The following is a 21,720-nucleotide window of genomic DNA, read 5'->3' on the forward strand; positions in this document are numbered from 1 at the left end:
AATAGGACGGACATAGTTGATGAAAAATTATAAATCTCTCCTGTTCTTCATAAAATGTCCAAAAATGATCTGTTACGTAAAAAAAGTTATTACCTATCATTTAATACAATTGAAATTGGTGATATCTTGTTAGTGAATTTGTAAGAAATTCTCGAGTTGCTAACACAACAATTTGTAAATTTTGAGATACTATTGATACATAATGAATAAAATTGTTCTCCAATTATCGAGTTGTCTATGAAAAATGACATAAAAAGATTGACCGATGCGTAATGTTGCGGGTTGATGTGCCAGTACAGGCGGTTGTCACCAAACTGTTTAGGAATATTAATAGCTTATTAACATAAGAGCACAGTGGCAAAACGTGTCCGCGTAGATCGTGACGATGTTATTGATTGCGTGTCTCAACAATATGTACATGTACTATAAAAGTCTTTATGGTGTATATGAAAAATTAACAATGAGAATAGAAAATGACTGAAAAGAACAAGAACAAGATAAAAGAGACAAATGATAAAAAATAATAATAATAGCTACAAAAACAAAAATAATAACAACATTATCAACATTAACAACAAGTATATAAGAAAGTGTTGTACATTAAAACTGAAAAATATAATAATGCAAAAGAAAGGATGGTGGAATGAAGAGAAGGAAGGAATGTAGAAAGACACGACTCCATTGTGAAACTTCTTTTGTGTTTCAACTGTACCTACATTCCGATCTGATGAATAATAAAACGATTTATGCTTCGTGATTTGCATTGCACAAAAAAAAAAAAAAACTATCCGGAGTATAAATACCAAATAATGAAAAATAGCTATGATTACTATATGAGAGAGTGACAGATTGCACCAAGATTATTGATAGTCACCTTCGCTTGAGGATAAACGATTTAATTGTCATAAATTGTCAATGCTTTACACACAATGGGCGTGTTTTATACAAGCCGAGTAATATCGACAAACACCTTGATACAAAGGGTATAAAATTTTCCGGCAGTGATTGCCTCACGTCTCACATCTGGCTGGCATTACATAAAGATCGACCACGCGCAATAATCAAAGATGATTCCCTATAAAACAGAAGAAGAGACATACGTCTGCGCTTACGTCTTGGATTATTTTGATACTGTTACATCTACAGATATATACATGTACATATTTATAGCTGTACGTATGCATATGTATGTATATATTCTTGGTCGTCGAGCGCCATAATATGATCGCTTGCAATTATATGCTGAATCTTTAATAACGCTTGAAACCTAGAATTAGTTGAATGCCATTCAGAACTATCACTCTCTGAATGTAATGCGCCAAATCGCGTTTAAAATAATGTGTGTGTGTGTGTGTGTGTGTGTGTGTGTGTGTTATGCACATAGTCATTGCAGAAAAGCATTTGCCTTTCATTTCCTTTATTCTCGTATGTGGATGTTTTTTTACAGACCTTTTTGTTTGTCATCGTATGATGCATAAGACAATAACGAAACGACGAAATAAAAATTTAGAGAAAAATGTTTGACCTTTATTGAAGATTTAAATTTATATCATCTCGTCGTATATTTTCAGTACCAATCGACTGTCCATGCATGAGATTTCGTTTGAACGTTTTGTAAATAAATGATTTTATCGGTTGACAGAATTCTTAGATCGATTGAGGAATTGAGTTTCAAAAGGGTATCTTTTCATTTTTGATTAATCGAGACAAAAAACTGGTTATCTTCAATTATAAATATTTTTATTGAACTTTTTTAATTTAGCTACCAAGTGCTATCGGTTATGAAGCTACACAGAAAAAAAACTTAATTTGATTCAAGAGAAAAATTCTTGAACCAAGAATATAATTTTGAAGAGGGTAATTGTTTTTGAATCAATACAGAAAATTCTTGAATCAAGTAAAATTTCTTTAAATTAAGAAAAATTTTCTTAAATCAAGAATATTAAGCTCTTCAAAAATATATACTTGATTCAAGAACATTTTTTTTTCTGTGTACAATTCAATTTTTAGTCCGAAATCTTTATAATTCTTGAAGTAATTAATATTAAAAAGTTAAAAAAACTACTCTTTTAAAATATGAAAAGATACTTTTTTGAAAATTAGCTTCTCGATTATAGACAGGAACTAGTTTGGAGATAATTTTATTTTTTTTTATATGGTAAATGGGTAAGCGCAGAAATATTTATTATGATACTGTATTTTTAGCGTTTTGATATAATTCTTCGTCAATAAATCACAGCGTCTAAGTAGGCGCCCTGCGAAACGGTATAAACATACGTTTCGGAATTATTCTTAGCAAGCGTATATAAGCAATAAGCTTTGCTTTTTCACTGGGGTATTTAAGTTAGACTTGTTCAGATGCGATTATGATTAACGATATTGTATAAAGCTTAATATGGTAGTGCAATGAACCTCTTTACACTTTTGTTTACATGATTATTTAGCAGGTTTAACTAGTTAAAAAAATTAAGACAAGTGGTGGTTTTTTTTGTGCTTAGAAATCAAAAACAGTTGATCTGATGATTCTCACCGAAATAATATTCAATTAAATTCGAAAAAATGTTCAGTTGTTTCAAATGTGCTCAACTTTTCATATGATTACTTTAATCGATTTCATTTTGTGCATGTTTCAGATCATACAACGTAAGCAGGGTACAAAAAGCGTATTCAGAAATTTGAAAAATAAAGTAAGTATCTATCAATACTTTTCACTGATGATTGCACGTGTCATACCTTAAAAGTGTTTGAAGTAGAAATCTACTCGCAACACGAGGCGGTCAAGCAATTTTTTGATATTGAAATATCTCTATCATATACTATACTTACAGAATAAACACAGAAAAAAAAATTAACTTGAATCACAATAAAAATTCTTAAACCAAGGAAATAATTTTTAAGAGTTTTATGGTTTTGAATTAAGACGAAAAATTTTTGAATCAAGTTAAATTTACTTAAATCAAGAAAAATTTCTTAGTTTAAGAATTTTTTTACTGAAATCATGAAGATGAAGTTTTTAAAAATTATTTTCTTGATTAAAGATAATTTTTTTTCTGTTTATGAGCGCTTTTTGCATATGGTCATGATAATTCCCGAAAAGCTTATATGGTTTTCTTTCGTCAACAATAACTTCCCAACGAATCAACCGATTTTGACCGGGCTGGCGGTGATCGACGTGATTTTTTTATGTTAAGAGCTGATTAGTTTTTGGGATCGATCGGTAGAGCCGTTCAAAAGTTGTTCCAAAAAAAAACATAAAAAATATTTTTTTTTAGATTTCTTAAAATTTACCGGTCCGAATCAAAAGTTATGAAAGGTTTACATCCATACACGCACATACATCTGTATAGAAGTACGGCCATCATCGTAAAAATAGTCAGGAAAGCTTAGGGCTTCTTACGGCTTCAAAACGTCGAGATTTGTTGAAACCTCGATATTTGCAAAACGGGGTTAAACCAATAACTTCCCGATTTTTCGAAAATCATTGATTTTCTGAGCGGAAAGTTAAAAATAAAGAATTTCTCGAAAAATTTATTTTTCAACTGAAACAATATACTGCATATTGCTGAAATTCCTGTTTATAAGTTCAATAAGTATGAAATGTATTGCTGAAATACTTGGAAAACCATTTTTGTTAATAATTGTGTCGTCTTGCAGTTGAACGTGAAACTGCTCCAGAATTTCTATTCAGTTTTTTTTTCTAGGGAATTCACAGTACTTTCAAGAATTTTTTACAATGATAATTTTTTCAAAACCAATTTCTTAGTTAGGTTATAGAATAAAATTACCTTAAATATTAGATGCATTTATTTTTATTTTTTTTCTGTTTGCATAGACAACATAAATATTTATCCACCTGTTTTAGAACAACACATGTGAAACAGTTGCTGTAAGTGACTACCCTTATTCATACAAACTGTATACTCACATAGCTTACCAACCCGCTGCTTATTTCTGCCATATTATATTTTTTCTTTTTAAAGCTAATTTAATTGAAACAACTTGATCTCACTTCCTTCTATTTTTATTGCTCTAAACGAAAAAAAATTCATTCTACTTTTGAATCACGGTGATACAATTTTATGCTTACTGGTATAGCAAGTACTGTGTCTTATCAGTATAGTAACTGTATAAAATATAATACATTAGATCTACAAATTTTCTCACTAAAAAATTATCTACCCGCAAATATTTGTTGAAAATATATTAAATTATAGATTCAAATTCAAAAATACATGCTGGGATAGATGCATACAATAAATATGTTAAATTCTCCGTACAAAAATGAATCGTAGTTGATAATTCTTTATTTTGTTATTTTAATTTTACTCATAAACTTTGAGTTTAAAAATTCAACAGTTGAGTTAAAGTAGGGGAGACTGGGGCACGAAGGCCCGCTTCAAAAATTAGATAAAAAAAATTTTTTTTTTTTCATTTCTCGTCAAGTTATGACGACCACTGTAATGTTTTTATAATTTTTTCACAAAAAAAAAAAATAACTGGCTTAGGGAGCTGTCGTGCCCCACCTTCCCCTACTCATAAAAAGCCTTTTATAACATTGTAATGTCACATCCTATACTTATCGACAAATGTAATTATTGGTTTTTTACGTAAAAAGTTTCACAGTAAGTTTTTTCATAAAAAATTACATGATACAAGATTTTTGAGCGATCGGAAATATGACAAACTATAAAATGTTTTAAATATTAATACCTTACTTATATGTTATGCATACGGATATGTACATGTATATCAATGTATGTATGTTATTTTTGGCCGCAGGTGAGAGACCGATGATTATATCGATCGAGTAAGGGAGCTTGTGAAAAAGGGGATAATTTCGGATATTGGACGTTATTTCGGGTACACGGTAGCATGATCGCTTACGCTTAACCCTCACTTTAGTTTGAGTAGAATACATAAAAAGAGTAAAAATTAGTAAGAAAAGAAGATAAGTTAGTATATATTCATCATACATTGCCGGTGGGCACTAGTATTACCTTACCACCTTGATCACTGCCATCGAAAATCTACGGGCCACATTTTCATTCGACATTTTTTGTGTCTAGCCGGTAGTAAATGCCGGGTGTGTCCGCGTTCAAAAAAATCCGCCAGATAATAAAAAAAAAATCAGCAGTCTCTTCTAAACCTTTTACTTACATAGTCTCAAGATATATAACCAAAAATTAAGAAAAAAAATCCAAAGGTATTTTTTTTCACATTTTTGATTAAAAAGAAAATAAATGAATTGTGGAAATTGCAAGGCATCCATGCAAATGAGTAAATTCGATCGATCTTTCGTGCCGATTAGAATCATACAATTAAGTTTTTTTGGTTACTTTAACTTTATATCGTTTTATTATTATTATATTTCTTTATTTTATTTTTAATATCGCGTGAGAATTTTTAAGTTAATTCTGGTAAAGTAAAGGTAGCAAACTACTGAATTTTTTTTCAAGCATTTAATAAGCAAATCCACCATTTTGATTATCACTAATTTGTCCGTAGTAAAGTAATACCTTTGAAAGTTATACCCTTAGTATCAGAGAGTGCAAAATCCAGTTTAAAGTCACGTGCTAACTGACGTGAATATAATATCCCTTTGGTTCAGGAGTGTGCGGTGTATGTTCCACTAAATATCAATGTACAACAAAATATCTGTATACAAATACAAATACACTGACATCATCCAACATTCACATGTATAAATATAAATACAAATGTAGTATAGGTGTACTACATATTCAGCCAATCGAAAATAGAAGAGTATGAGAATGCTGTAGGGTAAACGCAACAAGTGGTGGTTTTCACAGGTTTTCCCAGAGATGAAACGTGTGCCGAGGTCGGTGATGGTTCATCCCATTCCACCCTTTCCGCTCTTTCTCCGTCACTCTTTCTCTCTGAATCGTTATGTACGTGTGTTGTATGTACCATTGCTAAGGCAATGGGACGCCGTTCCTTGTGGTTTTGCTTCTGTTTGTCTGCTCACAATCCTGTTTTGACACAACCCCTACAGTTTTGTCCATATTCTCTATATTCATGCTCATTTTGCCTTTTTATCAATCAAAGATTACTATCAAGGATCAGAGTGTTAAATTCATTCCCGAAATTTGAGAATGACAATCCGGAGGAGTACATCATTTTTTTTTACTTTCTTTTATTGCTTGGAGGAAGGACCATCTTTGGTAAAATTAACACTTAACCATACAAAGTTATTCTGAAGAAAAAGTTTTGGAACATTCAGATAATGGTTAATATATTTGGTTGTAAATGCACTGAGTAATAAAAGTTATTATCTAGAAAATAATTTTTTGGCTTGTAAGTTTGTTGATTCTTAACAAAAAAAAATCGATTGTTAACAGCTGGTCCCATCTTTTTCTCGCGTCGCACTCACTGCAAGATACAGTACTATCGTTGTTGCACTCATGATTATAAAACTATTGCAGTTTTATATTTTTCTTTTAAACAAATGAGAATTAAAAAAAAAAAAAGAGTGTGTGTACTCATGTACACGCGTTAGAAGTTATACTTCTTTGGTGTATAAAAAAAAAAATAGCTAAAATACAGTGGTGATTAACGATAAATATTATACTAAAATTAATTAAAAAGATTACATTTAAATGAAAAACGTTTTATTTACGTGAAAATATGACTACATTAAATATATTACTTAAACAGAAATTGAAATTTAACGATGTAGTACTATTAGTTTCAGAGAAACCTGCAAAAGATCATAGGTAGATAGATATGAATTCGTATAGAAAATTATTTATGTTTTCTATAAGTTGATTTAAATTTTAAATTTATTTATTAAAATTCATTTAAGTTTATTTATTAGAATTTATTTTCGATTATTTCAACTACTACTTGAATAAATTGAAAATATATGTTTATATAAATATCTCATGTTAAGCTGAGTCCTCGTAATTTTTAGAGTTACTTAATAAAATTTGTTTGTTATAATAAGAATATAAAAAAAATAATTAAAATATCAATAAATCAAATTTAACGAATAGTTAAGATCAAAAACAGTATGAACACTCAGTATTTAGGGTTTATATAAACATGTATAGAAAATAAATAAATTTTTTTTATTTATACTTAAAACTTATTAATGTATCAGAAATAAAACAAAACATAAAAAAATTATTTTTTAAATAATAATAACGTAATAATTTTTGATTAATGATATAAATAAATTATACATACCGACAATCAACCTTAAATCTATAAATGCACTCAAAATAGTTTATTTAAATCAGTTTTATCACTAATATTCAATTTATATATATATATATACATGTATACTAATAAATTATTGGTATATACTATCACTGTCGTGTATAAAATTGATTTAATAAAAACACCAAAATAACGTTTATTTATTCACACTGTTTGATTATACTGTAACGAAACACGTGTTCTAACTTAAGGATGCACGATTCAAAATCGATTCTTACTAGAATCGATCTTTTCCTGTTGTCGATTCGATTATTTAGATCGATTCTTCAGAGTCGGAATCGATCGTCTAAAAATAAAATGGCGACGATGACCGGGAATTTTGAAAGAAAGTATTTTTTAAGTAATTTAAAAACTTGATTCTAAAATTGAGATAAAATTTTTTTTAAATATTATAACAAATTAATTGTGGCAGTTAAAATGAGAAAAAATCCTACTTATAGAAATTATTCAAATCAACAAGTGTAATTTTTTAACTGATTTACTATATAAATAAAATACAAATATGATGAAATATCTAATAAATTCTGTGTCATTGAAAATTTTTATAATCGTATTAGAAAAAAAAATTTATCGATAGTCCTTCTCAAGAAGATGAAAACGCAATTGAGTTTTGAACCGAGAAAAAAAAATCTGCACCAGTTTTATCATCGATAGCCTTAGAACACCTCACGATTCCTGCAACTTCTGTCCCGTGTGAAAGACTTTTTTCTATTGCTAGTCATATTGGAAATGCTATCAGAAATCGATTAAGTGCTGACCATTTACAGCAAATATTGTTCCTTAAATCCCTACCAACAGCGGAATGGTATTTCTACTAAGAAAAACTTAATTTTACTTTCTTTTAATAATTTTATTATTCTTTTTGAAACTAGAAAAAATATTTATTTTTTTATTAAAATATACATTTAACTAATAATACTTTTTATTTGATTAATATTTAATAGCAGTATTAATATTTAATTAAATCAATTTAATTAATAATTAATTAATTCATTTAAATATTAGAAAGCATTTAGTAAAAAAATTATAATTCACTGTTATTAAGTGCAATAAAATATTATTTTCAATCTAGAAGAAATGTCTATTTTAATAATTGAAAATGCATTAGTATAAGCGATATTAATTTTTAAATTAGTTCATTATAATGATATGGAATTCTTTAAACTTGAAAATTACGCCTTCATTCAAACGATCGATTATCAGTGGATCGATTCTTTCACACTCGATTTTATCAAGGATCAATTCTTTCGATAAAATTTATCGCGATTCTCGAGATCGATTTTTCTTTTGGAATCGTGCATCCCTATTCTAACTTAGAACTTCTAAGTACAAAAATACTAGAATATACAACTTGAACATAGCTATCGACTTTCATGCCACCTAGAACTAATTTCATACTGTTAAATTTGGGAGTCGGTGTGCGCGCGTATCGTAAAAATTCACCCTCATCAATTTTCTCCAACGCGCCAAAAGAAGTATAACTTCAAAAAAAAGCTCTGGTATGAAATAGATAATTAAAAAATCTAATGCGTAGCAAAGCATTTTTTTCAAAATTTTTTTTTTTGAAGAAGAGAAATCAAAAGCTGGAATTGTAGGGACCAGCTGTTGAACGAAATGATCCTGATATATCATCACAGGAAAATTATTTTTCTATAAGAAAGACAATCTACAGTGTATAATTGTAATTACATACAATTTCTAGTATTTTTAAATAAAAAATTTTACAATCAGAATTTCAAATAAGTATTTTAGAAATTTTCTAGTTAATAAAAGAAAAATATTTTTGAACCAAGTAAAATCTTAACCTAATTGAAAAATGTGGTTAAAAAAAGTCGGTACTATCTTGAATCAATTGTACCACCCTTAAACTAAGAAAAACTTTCCGCTATGCATAAAACGTTCGAAAAATCATCTATCACAAAGTTTTGAACTCAAAAAAATAAATTTTATTCTTCAAGCTCAAAATTCTAGTGGTTAGTTGAGTTCACACGTTTTAAAAAATTTTTAAATGTTATATCTTTCGAACGAATGAATCGTTTGTTATGGGACTTGCAGCATTCAACAGAATTTTTCAAGCAAATAAATTTAAAACAAATTTTGAAGTAATATAATGAAATATAATAAAAACTATTTTTTCCAAATTTTTCGACAACGATTTCTCGTGAACAAATGAACCGACTTTAATGCGGTTTGTGGCTATCAATATTCTTTCTCAAAAGAAATCAGTGGAATTCCACTGATTCTAACCAGTGAATGCAATTTCACTGGTTGAATCAGTGAAATTTCACTGATTTCTTTTAAAAGAGTTGTTTCTTGAGCTTAAGAGCTGATTAGTTTTCGAAATTTATCGATATACTTTAGTTGAAAGTTATCTCAAAAAATCATTTTTTTAAAAATTATATTTTTGAGATTTCTTAAAATCTATACAGACACACACACACACACATACATACATACGAAAAGACATTCACGTAGGAATAGTCAGAATAGCTCGCTAGGACCTCAAAACGTGGAGATTTGATGAGAACTTGATTTTCGAAAACCGGGTGGAAACCAATATCTACCTTCCCGATTATTTGAAACTCATTGATTTTCATAGCAGAAAGTTGAAAATACTTGGATTAGATATATATTTATCTCGTTTGAAAATAATAAAATTATGCGTTTTTTGAAGAAAAATATTTACTTAAACCACGTTATTTTTTTTGCGGATTACCATGTTAGACCACATCAGAAAACTTTTTGACGAAATACTGATTTTATTCATTAGATTCAAAACCGAAAATTAAAAATTTTCATCTTTGGTTGCAAGAAGACTATCGCAGTTGTTTAATACCAAATTACTCGAAAATTTCGACTTTTTCGAGTAGTTTAAATTATCCAATTCTTTCAAATATATCAGGTTTTTCAAATATTTGGTTCACATTTTAAATTTAATTAATCCTACTTGAAAATCCTAAATGGTTATTAATCACGTATATCAAAGTGTTCTCTTACAACATTGTAACTTTTATATTTCAAGCATGTAATACATCAACAAAATATAAATTCTCAGTGAAGTAAATAATATGACCTCCGATAGTTAATAACAGCTTACTACTCAATGCTTTTTGAGTCGTGCAAACTTGAAATCTTGATTTTAAAATATTTTATGACATACCTTTAGCACTGAAAAGTATAATTTCGATGATGAAATACTTTATTTCTCAACAATGTAGTGTGCAATGAAATCATTAAAAAATTTATACATGTTAATTTAAACTTACATTTCCGCTCTAAAAATCGAAAAAAAAAACAATTAACATAAAATCAATGAATTTTTAACAAAATCAAACTTGATTAAATTTACCATCTAATTGATGGTTAATCTCGTTATAATCCCACTTATATATTTACAATTTCGAATAAAAATATTTAAAATTTTAAAGGAGGAAGATTGTTGTTGAAGCGGGCGGCGATTGGCGGAGGCGTGGGCAAGTCGAACGGTCTGCATGATTAAGATCATCCAATGATTCCTTCTCTATAATGATAGGCTGCGGCTTAACGTTACTGTGGAGATTGTAGTGTGGTTAAGAAAGTTACCGGAGTGGGAGTTTACGGTGATCTGATCCATTTAAACTGTATGTATACTGTATGCAGAATACCATCCTCTAAATATAATGCAACCTTAAAAAAAAAAAAAAAAAAAAAAAACAAATATTACTCTAATGAAAATATTTCTCCTCTACATAATCCACCGCGTTTTTAGTCATTTTTGTTTTTTTAATTCACCGTGATGAAGTTTAGTGCAGTGTGATTATGAGGAATAAACGAAATGAAATTTCAATTGAAGAAACATCAACTCTGTATTCATGTATATGTATATGTTATATATATATATATATATATATATATATATATATATATATATATATATATATATATATATATATATATATATATATGAGGATAAGGTAGACATTAGACGGTGCGCATGTGCGGTCGCTGAGACCGCACTCACTGCTCGGATAAATTCCTTCTTATTATTCTCATTACGGTGGTTGTAATGAAATATTAGCGGTGGGATGTGTATACTCCTTTACTCTACTCTAATCTACTCTTTCTTAATATATATACACATATATTTATACTGTGTGGACTCTTATGGGACCTCCGGCCAATCAGGCACTCTCGGGCGACCTGGACGGATTGAAAAAACCATTTAGCAACTGACCATTATAATAATACGTTATTCGTTTATCTTCGTACAGTCACTATGAAAATTACATAAATAAATGAAACACGAAACTATTATTTAATAATTAGTATTTTTACTATTTATAAAATTTTATTATTCTTAAAAATGTCCAAACGGACGATCAAGGATTAACATTCGAGAGGATGCTCGTTCATAGAATTCAAGGTAGAGTTATTTACAGAATAGTTTGAATGTTTATATTAGAGGCAGATATAATCGCGACTGTACTCAATGGAACATATATACACTGAGATATTACAATATGAACTTGCTCCGCGTCGGTCACGTTCGCTCGATGTGTGTGTGGTCCACCTCTGGTCTTTTCTTTTGCTTCTTATACTTAACTCCCTCCGAATGGAGACTCAACTTTATTTCATATACATATATATATATATATATATATATATATATATATATATATATATATATATATATATACACCATCTTCTCATTTATTTTATTATATTATTATTCTCTCTGTCATTTCAATGGTCCTATTTATCCGCCAGACGAAAACTCATTATTCCTCAGGTATTTATTGGTAATTATGATTATACTAGATTAGAAACTCCAAATTGAATAATTGTTTTTGAAATTTGGTATTCGTAATTGTTAATTCTCTGTACTTTTGAGAAGGGCCACCCTGGAATTTTTATTATTAAAATGTTTCGTAGCAAGTTGTAACTCGAAGAAAATTTTCCCATACCGCACATGGTCTAATTTGGCCATGTAAGTCTATATAAGGATACTAGCTGTTGCCCGCCCGCTCCGCTGGGCACTTTATAGAATTATAGTTTTAGATATAGACTTGAAATTCAATTGGAGTATTATTTTGACTTTCACAGATTCCACATTCTATCGAATCGGAAGTAGAATTTATTGAAATCCGTATTGAGATGATCTTCACATGACAAATAAAAGATCCTTACCAAATTTGCAGCTTTTTGAAGCTACATTTTAAAAATTAAGATTTTTTATTGTTAACACCCACCTCCGCGATTTTTATTGGAAGTGATTCGGTGTAAAATCCGTTTTTAGATCATTTTTGTATCACATGTAGACGACTTCTATTAAATTTGGAGTCTATAGGAGCTATAACTTGGAAATTAAAAATTTTCTTTGTTAATACCTACCCCCGCAACCCTCTGTGGGGTAAGATATCGTAAAACTCATGGATAGATTATTTCTACATCTCTTACAGAAGATTCCTACCAAATTTGAAGTCGATAGGAGCTATAGTTTAAAAACGGGAATTTTTCATTGTTTACGCCCCCGCAACCCCCCTTGTGGGTGGAATTTTGTCAAATCCGTTCTTAGCTGACCTCTACTCGGCGAAAGGAATATTCTTGCTAAATTTCAAGTCTCTAGGTCTTATAGTTCCAGAGATATTGTGATGAGTGACTATATCTATAGTAAGTCTCTTATATATATATAGATTAAAAAAAAATGTAATATGATTATTCAATTCATTATTTTTTCTAAAAATGTGTACACCACTTATCAGTTTTTCTTTAACGCGAAATTTTAAGCCGCTGATTAAATTGAACCCAATGTTGGATAAGTTGCTTAGGAAAGTCTAAAAAATTATTTTTACTTTGTAACTTGATACCTCAAAATTAATTCTCTTCTAAGGAAACTTAGAATGATTCTGCGATCATGCGCCCTCCGTTGGAAATTTTTAACACTAATAAAAATGTTAAAAATCAAAATTTATTATTTGATTAATTACTTAATTTTTTAATATCAATTTTAATAGCCTTTAAAATGTAATTGAAAGTTTTAAAATGTGAATAATGTCAACATAGCAGGTTATTCCAATGTTGGTGTGTTGATATACTAAATTTTGATATTGTAATAATCAGTATACGTATAGTTCTCAGCAATGTACTATGCATTGTTAATAGAGCAATATCAAGTTTGCTTTTGGTCAGAGTAAAGATATTGTCAGGGGCAAAATACAATTTTTTTTTCATCTTTCACAACTTTTTAATCATTTTATACAATTGCTCGTGAATATTTATTCAAAAGTGAACTAAAATGTAGCAATTAGCTTGAAAAAAAATGTATATATAAAAAAAATTACTTAAGGAAGAGTAGAAATTTATCATTTATATTATTATCCTCTAAATTTAAATCTATGAAAGTCTTGAAGTTAGTCATAACTCAAAGTTAGTCAAATTCGCAAAAAACGGATTCACTATTGGTTAAAATTAAGGCACGCGCGTAGCGCGCTATTCAGATTTCTGGTAAAGTTCAATTAAAATAACTTTCATTGATAATCAAATGAACAAAATTTACATTTTTAACGTATAAAATGGAAAATCGGGATTCATTAAAATTTTTACGCAGACACATTAATGTTATTAACTCGTCGGTTGCAATAGAAAACTTTTTTTCTCTGAATAACATCAATAAAAAAATCAACAGTTTCGAAATAAATATAGTAGTTAGTTAATTTTTGAGCTGTTTATTGAAAAAGTGTATGTTATTGTAAATAATTGTCCAGGAAAAGGAAACAAAGTTAGATAAAATAAAGTTGTGTTAGTTAGTACATTAGACAGGCATAAATTTTTCAACAATCCTGCCTTGAAATTTACATAAGCCAAAGCTTGAGTTTATGTACCATATTATTGCGACTGTGACGTTATTTAATGCATTACTATCACACTTAATAACCGTATAATTTAATAATATTTACGTTTGTATTACTGGATTTCTACAAAAAAACACATTTGTAAATAAATAATATAACAGAATATCTACTTCAATTCAAATATAAAATAATTTCCAATTATTTTTTTTCAATGCTTTGCTGATTTAAAATGAATTAAAAATACCGCTGGTAAATTATACTTTCACTCGTTACACTTTATTCCATTAATCGTGATAGTAAACGGTGTGTATAGTTTAGTTGGAAAGTGACACGCGAGACAAAGGCGGATCCTTAACGCGAAATCACTGGTTCGTTACGTCAATTCACAGACATAAATCAACCCTTAATTTTTGTGAAAGAAAGAAAATATTAAAATGAAAATAAAATATGATTTATAGCCATAAGTTACCCAATCTATTAATTATTATTATTATTAATATAAATTATAAACAAACTTCAATCGAGATGGATTAAATGTGTGTCAATATTTTTTTTTGCTTGTGAAATTGTTCATCGCAACGTTATAATTAGACGAAAAAATAAGTGTTGAGGTTCAACGATATATATATATATATAGAATAATTAATTTATGAATACAAATATTACAATCAATAGCATATTAAATATTAAATAGATTAGTTGATATTAAATGTCAAATAGATTATGTGCGTATAATAAGGCCATGAACTCGTGAGAAAGTTCAACTATTATTTTTAATAAATCACCATTATTTAAAGTTGCTGAGCAATATCCTATCATAAATAATATTATTTTTTTTTTTTGATTTGTTACTTTCAAATTATGAATCTGTTATCTAATTATTACTATAAATTGTAACACTTGAGGTAATATGGAGCACTAGAAAAAATAACAAACATTTGAATCGGTCGACATCTACAATAATATATGAGTCACTACTTAACTGCAGAAATTATTATTTACAATTGTGTTATTTCTATCATTATTGATATTCATGCATTTTCCATTTTTTTTTGCAATTAAAATAATTGTCAAGACTATGTTATCAACTGTATATCGAAATCATTTTTATTTTTTTTTTTAATTAAATAATTTTTAATTTGATAATTTAATTGAAATCATCTGAGCCTCTTATGCAAATACTTCAGTTTTTTATGTTGTAAAATAATACAAATAATGTGACATAAATAGAAATCAGAAAAGTTATTATTACTACTGTGTTTTGATTGACAAATATTTAATCGGAATTTATGAAACTTGAAAAAAATTTATTCCGAATGGAAATTTAGAACTGATATTATTCAAAGTCAGACCTCATAAATGTAAAAATTAAAATGTAAAGCCTCTATCTTGAACTTCGTTGTCCTAACATTTGATTATAATCACGATAATAGTAATAATTATCACTATTCTTATTTCAATAGCAATAGTACCGATAGAATGAATATTATATACTTTAATTTTTTTGATGATTTATATGATTTTACATAATCTGAAATTCTAAAAAGAAAAACTCAATTTAAAATTTTTAGAACAAACATAATTTTTACTGAGTAAATGATGAAATGATGAAATAACAAAATTGAAAGAATAAAATTCAATTTTTTACGATTTTTGAAATTTTTAGTAACTGCACAGAAAAAAAATTTTCTTGAATTAAGTAAATAATTTTGAAGAACTTCATCTTCTTGGTTTAAGTAGAAAAATTCTTAAAGTAAAAAAATTTTCTTGGTTTAATGAAATTTTTCTTGATTCAAGAATTTTTCGTTTTGATTCAAGGCAATGAAATTTTTCAAAAATATTTTCTTGGTTCAAGAATTTTTCACTTGATTCAAGTTAATTTTTTTTTCTATGTGTAAAAAATTTTACAAACATCGAGCTGATCTTTAGTGAGAGCTTTTGAAAAATAATAACCTACGAAGAATTGATTGATATAGCCACGTATGCACAGATAGAAAGAAAGTCTTGAGTCAAGCGTAAATTTTCTTAAATCAAGAACATCTTAAGGAAGATTGAAAATTTCTTGAACGAAGTTAAATTTTTTTAAGCCAAGAAATTTTTGTCTTGTTCCAAAATAACTTCGGTCTTCCTTATAATTTTCTTGGTTCAAGAAATTTTTTTTTTTTTGTGTGGTTCTATAAATATGCTAAAAATAAACACACTAGACCATAAAAGAACATTTTTACACGGATAACTAAAAAATTTTCATGGAAGACTCATAAAAAAATAGTTGGTTTTTTTTGCGCCACTCTTCTGAACAAAGTAGTTGAATTATAGAAAAATAATCCTTATCCAAAGATAACTTACTATACTCTCCATGAAAAAATAAAAAAAGTTTTTTTTTTTATATATCTCGCACTTTTAAAAAAAAAGTAATTCAAATTAAAAGTCTTAGCATAAATCAGGTGGCAAAGAGTGAATTAAATTTATTCGTATATTGTCTAGCCCTTTTTACCCGTCCCTCATCTTTCACATATTAACCATTTAATAATAGTATTATAACTCAATAATTTTGACAGCGATTTCCATGCATCATTTCTTATAGTACCAACGAACGGACATATTACAGACGTGACAAGTGCGATGAGGATTTGACGTGCGAAACGAGTTATCGATCACCCTGGTGACAGTCGAAAAGCGAGGGATGTCACGAAGATTCATGATGTAAACGTGATCGATATATGCGGCCACGAAAATCTAATCGACTAATGACTGCCAATCCTACTGCCGCGAAATTGGAATTGGTCATGCACTTTCCGCGCTCTCCAAAACCTTCACCCTTATACTGTGTCTACGTCGCGCGTTGTTAACTTTTTTCAGCTTTCTCTCTTCAAAACATTTCTCATATATCTAACGATATGTTTGTTAGTCATTTATCTACCTAGAAAAATTAAAAGTCAAGTTGAAAAATATTTTTACGACACTTTTGATTTATTGTAAACTTGCTTTTTTGTTTTATCCTTACCTCCATTATTTATACTTCTGTGTTGTTATTTTTGCTAAAGTAAACATTTATATTTCTATTCTTAGTTAAACATCTGTTGTCTGTATACTACGGCATTGTCAACGAGTTACATTATGTACCTTGATATTATAATATATAAATTGGAATAATTAATAAAAAATAGAAATAGGGGAACAACATACACCCAGTGTACCATTTTTATGTAATTTATAATATTACAGTAAGAAACACATATAATACTTTTAATGTCTCAATAGTATTCATGACATTAAACAATAGTGAACACTCATGTTGTGTATCCTATTTACTATTAACCCCGACTTGATAAATATTATATGATGCAGATGCGCTTTTGCTCATACATGAGCAATGTATACACAACTCAGACGTGAATATTTTATGCATATGTCCTTTAGGAATAATGATTTAATTCCGGATGTCTGAAGATATAATATATAAATATTGATTAACTTGCAATTATTTATCTTTTACGCAGTTCAACAGTAACGTGATCAATTTTATACTCTTGGTAAAGAAAGAGTTGTGTGAAAAGGGATTCAATTATTTCTTAAGGTAGTATTACCGTTACCACAAGAGTCAAATCCCAAAGCCTAACCTTATTTAAGTAACGTAGTAGATCTCCCTATACTAAATCACGTTGACAAAAGAGAGACAGAGATAAATTTTGAATGTTTTTTATTAATAAATATTCTCATATGCACGGAAACCATACTGATTGTTATAAAATATGTTCTAGATGTTATTTTCTCTCGTTGTCTTAATTTTTATTAGAATCTGAACGTCCAGTTTTGTGAAATAAAATAAAGTCTGTGATTTTCCATAAGGATCAATGGTAAAAGCAAAAATATGTAAATATTAATATCTTTTTTTCAGAACTCGCCAGGCTTCCAAAAATTTTACTGCTTAGTTATGATATTATAAAGTACCAATTTACCAAATTTCATTAAATTCTGAACGTCAATTCTAAAACCGGTAGTACTACCTTAAGCGACTCATAATACAAAGCATTAACAAATATTCTAATACAAAAATTTGTTTTACCTTTTTTCTGCAAATATTTTCATTGCTGATACGGGTTTGTAATTGCACGTCTCATAAGCGAGGCGTTGAGGTTGTGCTCTACTCTCGACATTTCAAAAAAAAAAGTTTTCTCGAAACTGAAATCGATTTTTTGTTATTTATATCGCACTTACAGGTTAATTTGAGTACACTTATATCAAGTCAAATAATTTGTCAGGCACATAAAATATACTTCAATAAAATTTTTTTTTTTAACATAGTTGATTATAACATTAAACATAATCTTTTCTGGACGTCCGTGTATAGATGGGTGTATGTGGCAGGGAAATTGGTCGAAAAAATTTCGACTGAATTTCTTAGTTAATATAAATGTTCAATTCACTGTCGTTAAATTATTATTTTTAAAAAACTAATACATGACTGTGGATTTTTTTGTATATCTATCTATACATTTTATTATAGTATTTTTTTTCCCTCACCTTAGAGTTTTGGCGTCTCTAAACCATGGCAGAGTTTTCTGTTTTTTATTATTTTGCTTTTAACATTTTATTTCAATTAATTGTTTTGTGCCTTTAACACATTATGCCTTTAATAGAAATTTTACGAAAGATTTATTAAAAAATTAAATGTTATAATTATCTAAAAAAATTTGATTTAATTGTAATCATATCATTTGAAGGTTTGTATCCTTCTCAAATTGAACTTTCTGATCGGTAATGACAAAAAACTATCGTATGTCATTCAGCCACTCAGCGGCAATTTTGACAGTACCGATTTCATGATAGTTGCTTTAATATTTGTGACGCAAATTTTTGAAAATGGGTGTAAATTACCGTCAAATTTACAACCGTTTTCGTAATTCGCACCACGAACCTTAGACTCATATCGCATCATCGACGTTGTTGGAAAAATCGATTCTTTGCGACCTTATGACGTAAATTACTATTTACGCGCATGCGCGAAATAATTCTAGCTGATGTTTAGTTTACTAAGTGAAATATAATACCGCGAAATATTTGAAATAAAAATAACATGAGGTGTCAGCAAACATGATTTTTTTTTTTATTTTACTGAATCAATTCGAAATGCAATATAATTTTTACTATAAGGTAAATGAGCATTATGAGTTGTGCACGTTTGAATTTATCTAAATATTGTCCTCCGATGTGGATAAAGGATTATGATTGACGAAAAAAGTCTCTTGATTCGAGAAATTAATATTTTAGTGTTAATTATTAATTAGTTAAGTACAATGTAGGATAGCGTAAGTAAAAAAGTGGTCAACATTATACTCAATAGAACTGAGTTCGATTCCCAGCTCGGGCTGGGATTCTTCTCTTTAAACTATTTCTGATGATGAATTATAGTAATTAATATTCATGATTTACAATGTTTATTATAAATAGACTATAAACGAAATTAATACTAATGATAATAATCCAATTTTCTATAAAACAATCAAAAGCCCTTGAAACGATGTTATTATTCTATAGTACAATTATAATAATTATTTACATTTGTCGTTGTGATAATTGATACCACGAAATAACGGCAAATACTATCAGGTATCCGACCACTCTCCTCTTTTATCCTCTCTGATCACTAATCACTCCGCATAGCAAATACATAGAGATATCTATCTATGGATAAACCGAGTAAAGAGCCGACTTCGACGTTCACTGTCAATGTTTGTTTAAACCGAAGTTCAATATTATCTACGACAGTAATTAATATCGACCCAATAGTTTCGTATACTTATAGTTACGGGTAATTATACGTGCCTCAATTTATTATCATATTATTATATAAATTAATACAAATGAAATATTAAAATTTTTAGCAATCCGAACTGCTACAAATACATTCTATTGCTGCTTTATAAAGTGATATTGTAAAAAATAGGACATTGTGCCTCCAGGGAGGGAAGTGCTACATTTCCTCCCACGTGCGAAATTGCCACCCGATCTGAAGGCAAACTCATCTTTAATCACAAACGTTCAAGGGTAATAATTTTTTTTATCGTCAACAGATATTATAAAATGCGATCCCCAGTATCGTCAACGTAGTCTTTATTTACCTGACAGAATTCTTTGGATCGCAATGCCCCACAAATTCTAAAAATGAGAATAATCTAAAATAAAGTTTAAACAAATATTAGAATCTTAATTTTTGTAAATATTGGGTGTGGTGCATGCTTATACAGAATTTGTCTCCATTTTGAAAACTCACAAAATTTATCTCTATACGAGTCAAGCCAATACGTTTCTTTTCACATAGAAAAATTTTTATAAAAGATTAATTCTACATCGCAGCATCACTACACACGTAAAAACAATAAAGAGAATATCTATGCACAAGAATATCTCTCAGATTTTAAATCTCTACACAGTTTATTTCTAAACAACTCTAACTTCAAGTCGTAAGCATTTGACGTAAGCGTGAGATATAAAAAAATACTTTTTTTCGGTATAAGGCGAATTGAATGGTGTGATAAATGCATATAGCAGTGTAAATTTACTGATTAACATAAAGACATAATCGACGGATTGAACTAATTTTTTTTTGACAATTATAATTACACAGCCATTTTTAAAATGACTTAAGAATAGTATATTACACACCGAGGGAAGTAAAGTAAGAAATGTCTCAGATCACATGTAATTGTTGGCCGAGGCGAAGCCGAGGTATTTTTTACTTTACTTCCCTAGGTGTGTAATATACTATTAAATAACAAGAATTATAAAAATTCTTCATCAATAAATTTATTAGATTAAATTTTTTTTTTCGTCATGTTTCTTACTCTGATAAAAAAACAATCTTGATTCAAGAAACTTTTTTTCTTCAAAATTTGAACTCTTAAAACTAGATATAGATATATTTCTTTCAAGAATTTTTGTCTCTTGGTTCAAGATAGGCGATAACATTGATTCAAAATGTTACTGACTTGTGTTAAGAATGGCTTGTTTTATTGAGTCATTAATTTACTTATTTCCAAGAAATAATTTTTTTTCGGTATAACAATGAAAGACTATTTAGTTTTTGAAATAAACTATGATGAATTATTTTAAGTTTTTCAAACGATAATGTTATTTTAGTTGAAAAACTAAATGTATCGATTGAAGATAAATATAGCTCTTAAGCCAAGAAAATCTAAATCAAGACAAGAAATTTTTAAAGCAAAATAATCATTTGTCTTCCAAAATAAATTCTTAGATCAAGAAAATATCTCTTGAGACAATATAAATTTTCTATCAGTGTAGAATTCCATGAAAACCTTAACCAAAAAAAATTTCTAACTAAACAATTTAATAGCTATAATCTCAAAACTATCTAAATACTTACAGAATCCTCTTATAACCTTTTTTCACTGAAATACAGCTCATCAAAAATTACCGAAAATGTAACTAGCTCCCGTAACTTTTGCAAAGAGTGTAGTTTTTTTTTCTAATTTTATTTTGCAAGCGGAAATGAAAGAAACCTCTTATACTTTATTAATTAAGCAAATATAATAAGTAATAAGAATCTATATCCATATATATTATATATGTGTGTAATATTTGCGTGGCAAGTGCGCTACGATCCATAAAAATGTCGAGAGTACTGAGT

The 21,720-nt window shown here is 28.5% G+C and overlaps 1 protein-coding gene across 3 annotated transcripts in view; it reads left to right on the forward strand.

Moving 5' to 3' along the window:
- Positions 1-21,720, forward strand: part of LOC141528959 (protein bric-a-brac 1) — a 314,927-nt gene that overhangs the window by 25,276 nt on the left and 267,931 nt on the right. For all 3 annotated transcript variants that reach the window (XM_074245266.1, XM_074245265.1, XM_074245268.1), the window contains exon 3: positions 2,634-2,687. The gene's annotated coding sequence lies outside the window, so the exon portion shown is untranslated. The remainder of the gene's footprint in view (positions 1-2,633; positions 2,688-21,720) is intronic.

The sequence above is a fragment of the Cotesia typhae genome, unplaced genomic scaffold, assembly GCF_013202065.1.
Source record: "Cotesia typhae breed Kobodo isofemale line unplaced genomic scaffold, CoteBio_Ctyphae contig_44, whole genome shotgun sequence".
In the NCBI taxonomy this organism is placed as follows: Eukaryota; Metazoa; Arthropoda; class Insecta; order Hymenoptera; family Braconidae; genus Cotesia; species Cotesia typhae.